The sequence below is a fragment of the Silurus aristotelis genome (assembly GCF_946808225.1).
Source record: "Silurus aristotelis genome assembly, chromosome: 19".
In the NCBI taxonomy this organism is placed as follows: Eukaryota; Metazoa; Chordata; class Actinopteri; order Siluriformes; family Siluridae; genus Silurus; species Silurus aristotelis.
In genome coordinates, this window is record NC_139592.1 from 14,390,296 (window position 1) to 14,407,263 (window position 16,968).

At 34.4% G+C, this 16,968-nt stretch overlaps 2 long non-coding RNA genes across 2 annotated transcripts; one reads left to right on the forward strand and one right to left on the reverse strand.

Annotated features, from left to right (window-relative positions):
* Positions 1-9: 9 nt before the first annotated feature.
* LOC310715284 lies at positions 10-12,877 on the reverse strand. The gene is made up of 3 exons (XR_014530283.1): positions 12,723-12,877; positions 12,243-12,565; positions 10-2,882 (listed from the first exon to the last, which is right to left on the reverse strand). It is a non-coding gene; the product is annotated as an uncharacterized lncRNA (long non-coding RNA).
* Positions 6,987-10,715, forward strand: LOC310715285. Its single transcript, XR_014530284.1, has 2 exons — positions 6,987-8,781; positions 9,030-10,715. It is a non-coding gene; the product is annotated as an uncharacterized lncRNA (long non-coding RNA).
* Positions 12,878-16,968: the final 4,091 nt, after the last annotated feature.

Below are 16,968 nucleotides of genomic sequence, written 5' to 3' on the forward strand. Positions count from 1 at the left end.
TTTATCATCATCATAAACCCAAACTTTAAATGGTCAACATAAAACAAATATTTTGTTGTTGTTGGTGATTGTGATGATGATGATGATGATGATGATGATGATGATGATGATGATGATGATGATGTTATTTTTGAATTTAGGATTTGATTGTCTGTTTTTTTGTTAGAATATCCTTGTTCACATTTTCAGTTATTGTCTTTGTGACACAATATAAACTATAAAATAAACTATTATTATAATAACTATAATTATATATAATTATTAAAATAATGTCCACACTGGTCCAACCTCTAAGAATAAAAGCATTCAACCTTTATCTTGTGAAATTGGTGAACCATTTCTCTAATATTGTGATCTAACATAGTATTATTAGTTATTTTTTCTCTGTTTTTCTGCACAACTGATTATCTTAGAAAAAACAGCTTATTTTTAATACTAACCTTAGAATTTTTTTGTTCAAACAAATGCCAGTTTTTATTTTTTTGTTGTTGATTATGCGGATGCAAAAAAAAGTAACCAATGTGAAAAAGGATATTCTAACAAACAAACAGAAAACAAATTCTAAATAAAAATAAAGATGAATCATGTTGTTAATTCTGTTCTTTTATTTACAGTTTGTTGCTTTGTTACTTTGGGTTATTACCTTTGTGACTCATGGCATTCTATTAAATAAAAACCAGATTAGTTCAACCAGCTGCCAGGACACAAGCTGTTTATTCATGTTCGTAGCAAAACTCAATTATTCAGTAGGTAAAAGTCACTTTCAGGAAACATTGTAAACAACCAGTGTATAATAAACAAAACTGACAGTGTAAAAGGGTCTATATTTACATTATAAGAAATAAAAGGATTTATGATTTTCTGAACCAATTTCTTGCAAAACTAATAAGACATTTATTTGTGCTCTAATACTGTAAATTTTGTTATTTCTTTTATCCTTTTTTTGCATAAATAATTGTCCCTAAAACAAAGAAGCCTAATTTAAACCTTAGAATAATCAAATTCATATAAAATCAAATTTATTTGGGAATTGTTGTTATTGTTTTTTTATTTTTTTTATTTAGTATTTGCAGTTTGTCATAACTTTGCGTTATGGTTACTATCGCTGTGACTCACAATCCTTCTATAAAAACAATCCAAATAAGTCCAAACAACTGCCAAAAACACAGGTGTTTGTTCATGTTCATGAATAAATTATCCCAATAAAGGTCTCCAACTAATTAACAAATTGGATGTTGTTTGTTCATGTTAATGTAAGTCACTTTCACCAAACAGTGTACACAAAAAAAGGACTTGTGCTGTGAAAGGAATAAGAATAGAATATATAAGGAACTGCTGAACTTTTATTTATTCATTAATTTTTAGTAAGCACTTTATTCCAGTTGAGACAACCCCACTGCACCACTGTGCCATCACAATTAGATTTTATTAGCCAAAACAATGTTCCGAAATGTAATTTACACCATAACATTGCTTTTTAAATTACACGCAGATATTTCGTCCCATTATAGATATTAAATCCCCAATAATTCAACATAATTTATTAAAACATTCTGCACTAATCAAATGGTGAATCAATATGGAATTGATTTAAGAATATTGGAATATTTAAGATTTAATATCGTGGAATTGTAGTGGAACTTAAATGTTATTTTTCTGGCTTTCACATACTTCTTTGTATGTTGCGATTTGTGATATCCTCCAGAAAAGAGATACAGAAACTGGGGCCTGCATGCCAAAGTTGGCCCGTGGTGACTTTTGACATTTTATTTAAAATAAAACTTAAAAATGTTTTTTATTCATTAATTTCTTTATTCATTCATTCATTCATTCATTTACAAATAAATAATATGAAATCATAAATGAACCAAAGACACTTTTAATATAATACAGTTTGGTATAATGCGATATTTATTTTTGTTTCATCGGTCCTCAATCAAGTTTGATTTCTGTCCTTTAATAGGAAAAAGTTTGTGCACCTTTGCTCTAGAATACCTGGGTAAAGTCTATAGCATTATGAAGCTCTGAAAGTGCAGGGAAATCTGGAAGGAAATGAAGTAGAAAAACACAGAACTGTGTAAGTCTTTCTGGCACTAAATGATAACAGCCAAACTCAATACCAGAGCAATAAATCAAAATGAAAACATCAGTACTCAAAGATAGATTGGGCTTCCAATAATATCAGATAACTTTAAATTGCAACATACAATATGCATTGCAAATATTTAATATATACCACTAGGCTTGCAGCAGGAGCTTCTAGAATATATTTATTGATATATGTATCAGGAGGTTTCAGTGGCCTGATCATCATTTGTTTAAATCCATTAAATCTTTAAACAATAACTTAACAATCTGTGAAACAGACAAGGTCTGCTTTTGGTTGGGAAAGTATTTCTGTACAGATTCTAACCTGAGCTGCGGATGCTACCCAGGACCCTGTGGGTATGAGACAGCATGTCCCAAAAACTCTCCATACATTGGGGAAATTAACACTTTATAGCAAAATGCCTTCCAAAATGTTTATATTATATTATATTATATTATATTATATTATATTATATTATATTATATTATATTATATTATATTATTTTATATTATATTATATTATATTATATTATATTATATTATATTATATTATATTATATTATACATTTTAAAAAGTCTTTTGGAATGCCTTTTTCTAAAGAAAAACATTGTGGTTGCATCAGGAAACTGACATAAGGTTGTGATGGACTTTAATTTGAAACATGGCAAACATCATACACATGACACAGCTGCCAAACTAGGAGCCAAAGCTGGAATAGATGACTCACAAAAACATAACTCACAAAAAAATGGCAATCATGTAGAGGAAATGTCCTGATCAATCCACCAAGTTCTGTAAAAGCAAAATGAAAAATAGTGTGTTAAAGAGGGCATACCTGACTTATGGGCCTTCACCTGTGAAATATTAAAGTAGCCTTTTCTGAACAAGATGAAATCTCATTGCCATTGAAGAGACCTTCTGTCAAAATGAAAAGGTTGAAAGTGAAGACTAAGGCACATTGTCCGAAAGTTAAAGATGATGCAATTTTATAATTTAGGGTAAGGGAGTAAAATTATATCTAGTAGATTAAACATTCAACATCCCTCTACATCTCCACTGTGGATCAATAGTGAATATTTGAAACTACATCACACCACTCAGAAATTTTTTGTACAAGGCTGGTCTTTAACAGTCACTATGAAGAGGTTACAGGGTACTTTTCCTGAGTGTAGATTGAAGGTGCACAATACAATCATTTTCGAGTTCTGCTGACTGTTTTAGAAAAGCCCTGTAAAAGCAATAGAGTGACCCAATGAGCAATGTTTTTGTTCTGTTCTTTTTTTTATGTTTTTTTCTTTTGTATGTGCCAAGACCATGATTGAGATATTGTATTGGGAAGTTTCAAAGCACTATGTGTGGTGCAAACTTAATGCAAGTCACGCCTCACTAAACACCAGGGCATTTAAAAAAGCATCTAAAGAAGATTGGATCTTGTTTTTTGTTGCTGCAGTCAACATAGATGATCCAACCAACCTGATGAACCTGAAGCAAATCTGCCTTGAGGAATGGGTGAAAATCCCAAATAAATTTGTAATAAAATATTGTCTGGAATCTCTGTGCTATTCGTAATGAATGCCATTTGTAATGAATCAAGATACATCCGTTGACTTTTAAAGGTGTTAAATACATTTGAAAGAAAATGAATATATATCACTTTGTATTTATATTTAAATCAGGCATAAAAGGTAAAAATTCTGTTAACTAAATAGTGTTAAGGAAGCATGGAACAAAGCTATTTATAACTTAGAAATTTGCCCATAATTTAATCCACAATATAAACCCAACAATGTCAGTGTCACATATACAAGAGAAAGGATTGCTTTTCATTCTCATTCTTCACACACTCTGAGCTTCAACTTCCATGTGGACTAAGCTGCATTTTGGTTATTCATCAAGCTTATATCTTCCTGATGCATTGCTTTGCCCAGCTTCAAGCAAAAGGATTATCCTGTACTACAAGACATTTTAATGGGCTCCAACAGTCCAGAGAGATCTGCCAGCATGGAACGTGCCGGGCATTACAACTGCACTCGTTCTCCCTCATGTCGCCAGGGAGTGGAGGCGCAGATGCCCCATTCTCCTCTGCTGTGGTGCTTCACGAATATATCATACTTATTCTCATTCTGGAAATTTAATGTCTCTCCTGTTGACCAGATTAGAGAGCTACTGTGCATCAGCATGCATTGCCTGTGCATGTTTTCTCCCTCTTCAGTGTTTATTTATTCTCTTACTGAATGGATGAATTTGCTATCCTAGGAAACCATGATGCAAAAGAGGGTAAACTTGAATGTGAATGTGTTCTTTACATTTGTACAGCTAAATGGCCAATACAATCAGCAGTCAAAATTGCAACATGAAAATGCAAAGTAATTTTTAAAAAAGACAAAAAATGAAATGTTTGCGATTTGTTTGTGTGCAGGTCTTTAGTGGAACAGGAAGCCAGTACAATACAATGAAAACTGAGGACTCTACGAATAACATGCCCCATGATCAAGATTACGCAGGTAATATAAAGCAGTATTTTATAATTAATGCTATATAATTAATGCTATTAATACTATCAAAAGAAATAGGCAATCTGGATTGTTTATTTAAAAATGAACTTTTCTCAGTAGAAACAACTAAAATTTAGATTTGATTCAAAGATCCATGATCCAAAACAAATGAAATTTTAGGCAGATTTTTTTTCATATTTTTTTTTTTTCCAGATATTTTCACTTAATTTAATAAAGCACCCCAAAAAAATGTTTAAACAGTGCTTAAATAATAATTTATTAAAGCACCCCCTTGCTTGAAATATGTGTTTCAGGGTTAAGGTTTAAAATGTTTTTAAAAGATGATACTAAAAATCTATTAAAGTCTATAAAAATTTATTCATTTGCAAGATGGTCTCTTGGATTTTTCAAATCATTCCACAGGTTTTTGACAGGATTTAGATCTTGGCTATCACTTGGCCATTCTGAGCCAGGACTTTGATCTTGTTCTTCTGAAGCCATTCCTTTGTTGACTTGTATTTGTGCTTTCAGTTGTTAGTGTGCCGGAAAGTGACATTTCTCTTCATCTTTAGCTCTCTAATAGAGGCCTGGAGATTTTGACACAAAACAGATTTGGAGCTATCTTTGATTTCCTTTTTCTTGACCAGAGCCATAGATCCAGCCGAAAAGAAGCATACAATGATTCTTCCACCACAGTTTAATTATTTACTAGATACATGGTGTTAAATGGGTAAGATCTGTCCTCTTTTTGCAACAAATTAAAATTATGCCCAAAATGTTCTACATTGGCCACCGCTGACCATAACACATTTTGCCACATCGTTTGAGGTGATTCAGGTGGGCTTGTGTGTTGGTTTTTATGTGAAAGGGTTTCTGTCTAGTACCTTACCCAGTATCCCATATATGTGGTGAAATAAGGCATGCAGGTCATTGTTTTGCACCTATCTTTGTGGTACCCCAGTTTCTCATTGGCAAATGCTCTTATCCAGAACAACTTACAACTGAACAGTTAAGGGCCTTGCTCAAGGGTCCAGCAGTAACTGGACTTGGGATTTGTCTTTAAGGTATTCTGTGTAACATTTTATTTCTTTACCCCTTCTTATGGATATCTTTGGTCAGTGCGAGCTTTGTCAGAATTTTGTGGCTAACGGATTTAGCAAATGGATGAAGCCAACAAGACAGAAAATATCATTAAGAAATGGTGTATCTATGCGCACATAAAAGCAAGTGGGAGCCAAAGTCTACTAAAACCCTAGGATATGTATTCCGTGATGGCTGAAGAGTTGAGTTCCTCTTCAAATGATAAAGATAAATGAACTGCATAACAACTTCCTTAAGAGTGTTGGTTCAAATATGAAAGCGAAAAAAGTACAAGATACAAAATCTTTCCAATTAGTCTTCTATCCCTTTCTGCTCTTTATAGTTGATTCATTAATATTAATATATTATTCTTTTAATTGTTTACTTCTTTGCCCTTTAAATATCTCTTTCTACCAGTAATTAAACAATATCTTGTGCAATATTGTAATACTTGTGGCTTTCTTTATTGCGATACTGGGAGTTTTGAATAATTCGTATGAGCTCAGTTTCACTCTTGCCGATTTTCCACTCCGTATCTAATGGCTTTGAACCCTACATGACATATTAAAAGAATCACATAGGAATAGAAAGCCATAAAACACAGTTGTGATTCATGCAGCATTTCACTGAACAACAACAATAAACCAAAATGCTAATAAGTTGTTCTGCTTTGAGCGCCTTACAGCGCTGTCTTATCAGAGAGCATATGCAGCATAAACCACTTAAACCAAGTTGCAGGCAACCCAGAAGATTAAAAAAGCTTGTATCAACATAAAAAAAGGAAAAATAAACAACAAAAAATAAATTATTCAACTTTTGTTCTGCGCTGAAAGGTTTGAAGTGTTTGTGTCTGATTATTCTTTGAAAAATAACTCCTCAGAGAGGGGTTCAGTTTTTTATCACTCCGAGCTCCTCTTACAGCTTTAGTTGTGAGATCTGACTGAAAGTCACTGGGTCCCACAAGCCATTCAAAACACGCTTTGATGCAACATGGTGCCCATGCCAAAGAATAAAAGGTAAAGTGTTAATCAAAAGGTTTTTTTTTTTTTTCGGCAGTTGCTATGGCGTGGTGAATGCTGTGGGAATTACACAAACATTCATTTTCAATTCAACACTATAGTTCTTCTTGGCTTTTTTTTTTTTCTGTCAGACAAAAGCCATGAAAATGACTTCACTGATCATAGCTGCTGCCAGGGCAGCTCAAGAGATTCTCATAATCTTTGTGCATCTACAAAGGAAATGTGTTTGTCGTAATTCAGAATGACACACAAAAAAATATTTCAATTCCATTTCAAATACGTTACATTATTAACTAAGTAGATTTTTTGTTTTTTTGCCAAAGTTTAAGTAAAGTAGAAAAATCCTCTTTTAAATTGTGTTTAAAATATATACATTATGGAGTACTTATTTTTTTTCAAGTCAAGTCAAGAGGCTTATTATTGTCATTTCCACTATACACAGTGGGACACAGTACACAGTGAAAATGAGACAACGTTCCTCCGGAACCCTGGTGCTACATTAAACAACAACATAGAGCTACAACACAGAATATAAAGCTAGATAAAGTGCATCGAGTGCAACCGAGTGCAAACAGTGCAGACAAAAAACAGTACTGACAGACAACACAAGACAGTGTGGGACAAATACACATAACGCAAGATAGCATTGACCAGTAAAACACTGTATACCTACTTGCAGTGCCACTGTAGTGTTATGTGTAATTTTACATAGTTGGCAGCATGTAGTGTACTGAAGCCTATAAAACTGAGTTCTATATCATACAATACAATGTTCTAACTGCTAGTTCAAAGTAAGCTAAGTATCCAAAAACCAGAGGTATTTACTGTTCATAATTTTATGTCACTCTCTGTGCACACATTTCTGTTCCATTATTTAGTTGATATAAATAGTAGATATAAATCTACTGTAAATATATTTCTTATTTTATGTCTTATACGGTCTTATTAATTTATAATCAGGATTTCTGTAGCAGTGGACCTCTAATATGCAAAACCTTTTATATATTAAGTTGAAAATGCAGTTGATTAGGCTTTAAAATGAAAACAGTAAACCTACTCCAGAGGACTGTAGGTTTCAAGTTTTTTTTTTTTCAAGTTTCCTTGGTTTATAAATTATAAAATATAAAACGTTTGCACTTATATTTATCCATGAATCCTTTTTACATTTTTACAAAAGAATCCTGTCTTTTTTTGCCTTTTTTAAAAAGGAGCCACAAAGGCACCATGGGAAAAGCACAGTAATAAAATTCTGAAAAAACTTTTTGGAGCAGAAATAAGAAAGTAGGAAAAGCAGAGATGAAACAACTATATACACCAAATATACTGTACATATGTGTACTGGTTACTTTTCCAGTCAATGGTTGCAGGATAATGCATTGTCATTTAGATAAAGGAGCTTCAATGAATTCACCTTAATTATCAAAATGCAAAAAAAAAATGTGATCTCAGTGTGCAAAAAATTATACTTTGTCCCTATTATGGTTGTTGGTAAAGGTTGCTGATTTGTATTTCAGAAACTGCTGATCTCATGGGATATTTTATAAATCTCTTAAATGAATGATAAAGAAATCACAAATGCCGAACCTCGAAGCAGATGGTCTACAAGAGCTAGATGACAACAGCAAGACCACATCGGGTTACACTTCTGTCAGCCAAAAACAAAAATCTGAGGCAACAGTGGGCACATGATCACAGAAATTAGACAGTTGAAGATTGGAAGAACTTTGCATCGCCTGTCCTATTCCTGGCACCAGTACTAATCTCATGGTCAAATTAACTGGAGTTATATGTTGTCTCAGTTCTGGTTTTTAATGTGAACATTAACTGAAGCTTGTGACCTTAATCGAGTTGACTTCATGTATTATACTGCTGCCACAATGGCATCGTTTAGATAATCAAATGAATGGGCAAATGCACAGGTGTTCCAATTAAAGTGGTGAGTGTGAGTAGTGCGAGGAACACGGATCATTTCAGTGGGTTGTTTATTTTGTTGTGTTATTATTGGTAATCTGAAATTACCGAGCACTAAAAAACTATAGTAATGCCCACATACTACAACTGCAGTTTATAACCACACATCTATTTAACCTTCATGTAGTATTTATGACCAAACTTTTGATGTCACCCATATGAGGATGGGTTCCCCTTTGAGTCTGGTTCCTCTCAAGGTTTCTTCCTCATATCATCTAAGGGAGTTTTTCCTTGCCACTGTCGCCACGGCTTGCTCATCAGGGACAAACGCACACCATTCACCTTCACTGTTGTTTTCTGTAAAGCTGCTTTGAGACAATGTCTGTTGTGAAAAGCGCTATACAAATAAACTTGACTTGACTTGACTTGACTAGTATGTCTAAAGGTAATTTGGGATCACTTAGGTTCATGTAATTGGACCCTCACTCTATATCCGACCCTGGTATTATTTGATTTGGGATCATGTGCAGAGTTTGTTTCATTAATATATCAAATAGCTTACCTATACAGGTATTATGGCATTAATAAATTTTCTAGTTCCGTTGTATGTGCCTACAATATCTCTTATAGCCATGCCGTCATGGTCAATATGTAATATACACAAACTGTTACCACAAGGTTCAAGGCACATTATATAGGATGTGGTAGCATTACAATGTTACATTCACTTCCACTAGGAGCCCCAAATCTGTTCCAGGATGACAATGTCCCTGTTCACAAAGCAAGCTCCATAAAGATAGGGTTTTTACATGGATCAGAGTAGATTTTGATTGGCCTGCTAGAGAGCTCTGACCTCAACTTCATTAAACATCTTTAGGATAAATTGAACCACTGTCTGCACCCCAAGCCTTCTTATCCTACAGTAGTACCTGACTTTACTAATGCTCTCATGTATGAATGAGCACAAATCTTTACGCCACACTGTTAAATCTAGTAAAACATCTTCCCAGAATAGTGAAGGTTAATAGATATAGATCAGCAAACATGAACTAAATGTGGAATAGGAAATTCAAAAAGAACATTATGAATCTTACGATCAGGTGTCCACATTTGCTTTCTGTACTGATGATCATTTTGATAGCCAATTATTATGCCAATTGTAGCCAACTGAAGTGGCCATTTATTATAATAATTATTCTAATTCTTAGATTAGCAGATTGAATCCTGAGATTTCAGAGAAGGATTATCTGAACAAACCTAAATAATATTTACAGTGAATTATAGTGTATTTGAAGAACCCTTACTATACGCCTAACAATAATCCGCTTAAAATTTCTCTAAAAATTAATATTGTTAAATTTGGTGTTTTTCTTTTAGACGTTCTAGCAATTTAAGACATTCGTAGTCTGTAAAGTGTATATATATATATTTACCAATCATGCTGTTATGTCTAGAGCTCTTCAAAAGTATGATCACATTTTTTTCTTTAATTTGAGACCTTATTCTAATTTATTCTATTCTTCCAATAGCAGTTGATGCTTTAATCTTGAAAGCCTGCAAAACTTATCAATCAGTGCATTAAGACCAGATCCTGATGTAAATAAACCGAACATAATTGCCTTTCCCATGTAAATCTCTGGTTGCCGACAAGTCCATCATCTCTGATCCTATCCTTCCTGCCATTTTAAGTATTTGTATGGGCATTACATAGGGCACGCTTCATTGATATGTGAAGTAGCACACATCAAAGGTCCCTTCTAAATGGATGTCTTTAAAGGGATCAGCTGCTGGACTCTCTGCTCTGAGGAACCGTTGTGTTTTTAATCAGAATGAAACCATGACATGGAAAATTGGATTTAGCCAGTAAATAAAGGTAGACTTTTTTGTACATATATGAATTACATTGCATTATTAAAGGCAGACTGTAGCTATAAAAGTGTAATTCTTAAAATCAGGTGTTAAATAATTTTGTATAAGTGCAACCTTGAATGAAGTACCAGCTGAAAGGCAAATCACAGGTTTATTCAATGCACAGAATGCACTAGTGTAACATCATTATTTTAATACAAACTTTATCGCCATCTATTATTAATAATAAAAAAGTTAAAAACAAGAAAAAAGTCTAATCATTTTAAGTGTGAAAAGGGCATTTATTTTAATTTGAAGAAGTTAATAGTTTGACTGTTTAAAGCTGCAATAATGCAAGTGATTACAGGTACTAACTTGTTGCCAAGTGTAACTATAAACAGATAAAAAGTAATATGCCATTGTAAAAAATTTTATTCCAAATTGGTGCATGACACAAACATTTTGGGGACACACTGTTATAGAAAAATAACACATTCACTGTGTTTTTTAATTAAGAAAAGCTATTAGGCTTCACCAAGGACTTCAGCAAAACTTGTGGTCTTTGGTAACCAAAACAAATAACATTGAAAGAAATTGAGCCTATAATGTAGGATGTAATCTTTGACAATGTTGAATATCAATTGTTTGAAGTTTTTAAGGCAGTAACGGAGTACAGACTGATACAGACTACACGTTTTTGTGGAAAGCCTCACTTGCGTAATACTAGGAATAAATCTGAAACATTTGTTATTCATATATACAGCAGCCGTATAGGAACCAAGGCATTTAATTAGTGTTGTTAAAGTTAAAAAAATTTTTTTTTTATATATAATAACATCACAGATTATGCTTCAAAAAGTTTTGCAGAAATTGCACCATCTCTAATTTCTATATAGTAACTTTTTGGCATGTACGTTTTTTAAGTTAATGTTTCCCAATATACAGTGTACACATTATACAATAAATGTGTCTACGGTTTTAAAATAATTTGCTGGTTTGTCTAAATGGATTGATTTTAACCCATACATTTCTGAAATACCGATTTTTTTCTTTTACTCTTTCTGAACTAATACAACTGTGCTTAGGTTGTGTAATTGTTAGCAGTTTTTATATTCTAGAAAAATCTCTCTATATATGTAATTTTATATAAATATTCTTTATTATAATATTGGATGGTGAGCTGTGGCCAAATATAGGAAGCAAATGGAAAAATACCTTACTTACCTGCATTTCCTCATCTTCAGTGTGCGATCATGAGAGACAGAGAGCTTAAAACTGTTAAAACTGTGTTTAAAAGACAAAATGTTTCACAATCTGTACAGATTATGCCTATTGTGCAATTCAGAAAAGAATTAAATTTCATACACATATACATATGCACATACATATATTTTTTACCTCAAAGCAAGCAACATGGCTTGGTGAGTGGAACATAAAACTGAAAAGTTTAAACTTTCCTTAGAATCAGAATAAAGGAAGAGAGGGAGAGAGGGAGAGATTGGGCCCCAGCTTCAAGCGTCATTCTTATTTTCGTCAATGAGCCCTTGTGCTTTAGCTTTGGCTGTTTGCCCCTGCCTCTTAGATGGAAAGAATACAGAAGAAGGGGGGAGTGCTTTTTTCTGAACACCCCCACCAATCCCCCCTTTGAGAGTAGAACTCCAACTGATATTTGAGCCACACAGCCATCAGGTACAGAGTTTTCATAGTAAATTTTTCTCATTTTCAAAATGTTCATTAATATGGAAGAAAACTGTGAGCTATTTTAACATCCTTTAACATATAAACATTTGATGACATACCGCCAAAATGGGCATCCATGTGGTACCAGAGAGAAAATTCACTTCATTTAGAAGTACTGTTTTCATGCGAGGGTTGTAAAAGAGATTTTCTACATAGTCTTTTTTTTTTTCTTTTTCTTCGATGGCCTTTTCCTTGCAATCATTTCTTCAACCCAGGAAATAGGTTGTGAAGGGCAGCAGGTGCTCTTCCGTCCTCAGAGCCACATTCCTTTCCTCCTGTGCGCTTCTCTTCTTTCAGCCTCTTTTCCCGGTCCCACTCTTCTTTTTTTCAGCTCTCTCTCAAATGTTCTCTACAGAAATTCTCCAGGGCCCTCCAGGACAAACTGTAGTATTATTGGATAAAAAAAAATGAAATAGTAAAAGAGAATGAGAGAGAGAGAGAGAGAGAGAGAGAGAGAGAGAGAGAGAGAGAGAGAGAGAGAGAGAGAGAGCAAGAAAGAGAAAAATTTCAAAGAATTGAAGTTGGAAAAAATTCCATACACTGAGTCATCTTCAGGACTGTCCGTCTGCTAACAGGAGGGAAATGAAAGGAAAGAGTGAAAGAGTACACAGACAGAGGGATTACTTGGCTCCCTCCATTCTCCTCTGCATCCCTTCACTGCTCCCTGCTTTATCCTCACAGCTCTCACTGCATCAGTACTCTCACACACACACACACACACACACACACACACACACACACACACACACACACACACACACACACACACACACACACACACTTGTCCTTGCCCCCCTCTTCAGTCTCTCTCTCTCTCTCTCTCTCTCTCTCTCTCTCTCTCTCTCTCTCTCTCTCTCTCTCTCTCTGTCAAATAGACACACCAGCTTAGTTCATTACTATGCAGCGGCTTGCACTCGTTCTTTAGAGAGAGAGAGAGAGAGAGAGAGAGAGAGAGAGAGAGAGAGAGAGAGAGAGAGAGAGAGAGAGAGAGATGGAGAGAATGATAGACTGTAAAAAAATACAGATATTTAATATATTCAGAAAATGTTGTTGTTTGTGGCCATTTCAAAAATAATGCTTTTTGCATTGCAAAAAAATCCTACTATATATTATTTACTGTGGCTCTCAAATATCACACAAAGAAAAACACAAACAAAAAGATTCCATGATGCAATGCAATGCAATGATTTCCCCTTCTCTGGTACACAGAAGACACTGTGGCAGTGTCCTGCCACCAAAACATTTAGTCCAAGTGTGAGTTGTCCCATGTTTATTATTCCATCTTCCACAGAAAACTGTCACAACCCATTGGCTATAGCCAAGCGTAGAGAACCGATTGTCTCATACTGTTTTCCTCATTTTCACCATCTCCCACTGTCTGCTGCACTCACCATGTAACAGTGGTGTGGCAGTTAAGGAGAGAAAATGAGTGTGCTGGGGTTAGTCCACCTTCACACTGCTAACAGGCTTCACATTAAAGCACTTCAGCTTCACACTAACAGCTAGCAGCTGCCCCCAATACCCTCATACCCCCAGGCTCTTTTCTCAAAGCAGCTGAAAGAATATTGTATAGGAAGTGTTTTAAATGTCAATGAGAAAGTTGGTGCTGTGTGACGTATGAAATATATTTTCTTTAATAAACCATTATCAATTATCTTTTGCAATGCCTTTTTTTTTGCATTTTGCTTGCCATTTAAAATCATAAAAATCATGCTCATATGCAATATACCACTTTATAACTAATGCAGTCATAACAAGTGCTTAAGTAGAGATGAACCAACTTTGTGTATTTGTATTTGCAGAAGAATTTTTGCTTCTTGCATGTATAATTGTGTTCTAATTTGCAAAGATTGTGCTATTCCTTTCACCTGTAATTCACCGTGGCTTATCATCATTCAAATTTACCCTTTTTTGTATTTCTTATTATATAATTTCTATTTTATTTGATATGCTTGAGGAGAAGTACACACTTCAGTGAGTCAGATGTACACCTACACTTTGATGAAATTGGGATTTAATTGCTCAGCTTCAATTAAATCATTAATGTAGCCTTCCACAAGCTTCTCATTATACTTTGCCCATTCCTTATCTTTTCTTTTTCTCTATGCATCTCTGTCAGATTTGCTTGGACACAGTTTTTTCAGTTTCAGACCACACACTTTCTCTTGGACTAAGGTCAGGGTTTTGTCATGGCCACTCCATTTTTTTTTTTTTTACTTTGTTGTTATTAAGTCAGTTTGGAGGTATGTTAAGAATCATTATACTCCTGGAAGATCCATGATGTCTAGAGGTTCTGCAACAGATTTTTCAAGATAATCTTTCTTCTTGGCATCATCTTTTGTCTTTTTATATACTTTCTATGGGGTTCAAGTAGGCTGCCAGTCCACACCAAACCCAAAGTGGTCTGTGGGCATGTTGCTGACCTACAATGGGTCCCAAAGGGGGGGGCACTCTACTCAGTATGTGCTTTACTAACCCTCTGGGACCCCACCTGATTCTATTTCATGCCCCGGCAATTTTTATAACAAAACAAAAACACAAGCAAAAGGGTATTGCCAGATGTACTTATTTTTAATAAGCTAATAAGCTAATAAATAGCTAATTATTCCATTTATACAGCAGTTGGCGATTAAGGTCTATGCTTTAGGATTCATCCTTTCACACTACATTTACATTTACAGACACCCTTATCCAAAGCCACTTACTAAATGGCTATCAATAAATTGATTCTGATACTGGTCATTAGGACACAAACTAAAAATACCACCAGTCTAAAACTTTGTTAGGAGAGAAAATACTTTTATTTGTTTAGTTTTTTGTGTTGTTTTTGAATTGCCAAAGTAAGGTGAGATAAGATAGAGACATAGATGAGAGTTGATTTGTCCATAGAGATCACAAGATTTTGATGTGAAGATGTAAACACTTGTAGTTAACAACAGTTCAGTTTTGCGTGGATAAGATCCAGTTGATCACATGCCATATGCATGATGCACATATAATTGGTATGCAAACCATTGACCAGTAGAGGTGGCTCCCAAAGCCCACATTTGATTGCCCACAGAAAACCTACATGTGTACCTTAAAGGGCAAAACTGCTGTGAGCCCTGCATGTGCTAACCTACATGGGGCTAATGTGGAATTAGTGTGGGTTTGCCCAGATACACTTAAACACTTAAAAAATGTGTTCTTTTGAAAAGCATTTTTAGACATTTGCCTTACAGCATTAAAAAAATAAACATATATTTTTTTTACTATTCAGGAAGAGAAACTGGAAACTGTGTTGCCAGCAAAAGTAAAGTTGGATAACACTAAGTACATGCAAATTTTCGAGGATAACCTGTTCTAGTCAGCTAGGAAACTTTACTCCATTTGATTGAAATCCAATTGGAATAACACCTGAAAATTGCTGTCCAACATCATCCTACATCTAAATTAGATTATGTGGAGAAAATGCCAAAATCAATACAACTTAAATTTACAATTGGTGAATTCTCATCAGTTAAACAGTGTTAAAGTTTATTAAAAGTTAATTTGACTCTGGGGTATAAAATATATGATCAAAAGTACAGGTATGAAGACACCTGATCATGCAGCCGTATTGAATGTGCTTGTTTAACCATATCCAATTCCAAGCCATTGTCATTAATATAGAATTGGCACACCACTTCCAGCTATAACATGGTTATAGGATTTGCTCATTCAGCCACAAGAGCATTAGAGAGGTCAGCACGATGTGAGACAAGAAGGCATGGTGTGCAGTCAGCATGCCAAATGATTCCAAAAGTGTTTGGTGAGCTCGAGGTCAAGGCTCTCGGCATGCCACTTGAGTCACTTTGTGTATAGGGGTTATTGATATGCTGGAACAGGTTTGGGCTATCCCCCAGAACAGATGTTTTTGTGAAACTCTATAAAATTGTATTATTAAAAAAATTATAATGATGCAGCATACAAAGGAATATTATAATGATGCAGCATAAAAACATTTTTAGACAGTTGTGCATTTTATTAATAAAATATTGTGATTTTTTTACTGAAATTCTTATACAGTGAAATAAAACTGAAATACATCTGTTGCCAACTGACTGATTTAAAACCACCTCCGACATATTTAAAGCATAACTTACTGTTTCACAAGTTTGTGGAGTTGTTTAAAACTTAAAAAAAACCCTGAAATTAAATATCTTTAAATATCGATATAACCCATGTCCCTCCTCTGGAAATATCCAAACCATCTCAATCTCGCCTCCCTCACTTTGTCTCCAAAACGATCTACATGCGCTGTCCCTCTAATAAACTCATTTTTAATCCTGTCTATCGTTATCACTCCCAACGAAAACCTCAACATCTTCAACTCTGCTACTTCCAGCTTCACCTCCTGTCTTTTACACAATGCCACTGTCTCTAAACCATACAACATCACAGGTCTCACCACAGTCCTATAAACTTTCCCTTTAACTCTTGCAGATACACTTTTATCACAAATCACTCAAGCTTTTATCCACCCACTCCACCCTGCCTGCACTCTTTTCTTCACTTCTATAACATCTATTCTAAATACATACACAATATTAATTTTATCACTTAGAATGGTACAATAAATATAAAGGCTTGCGAAATGAACACACACAAACTGAATGCAAAGAATGCTTAAGGGTTTAAGACGGCATACAAAAAACATTAACATTAGCTGTGAAATATTTCCCAAATGTCCTCCAACAACTAATCCACAAGGACATAGACATTATGTATATGTACTCCACCAAATCAAAATGTACCCTCCGTTAG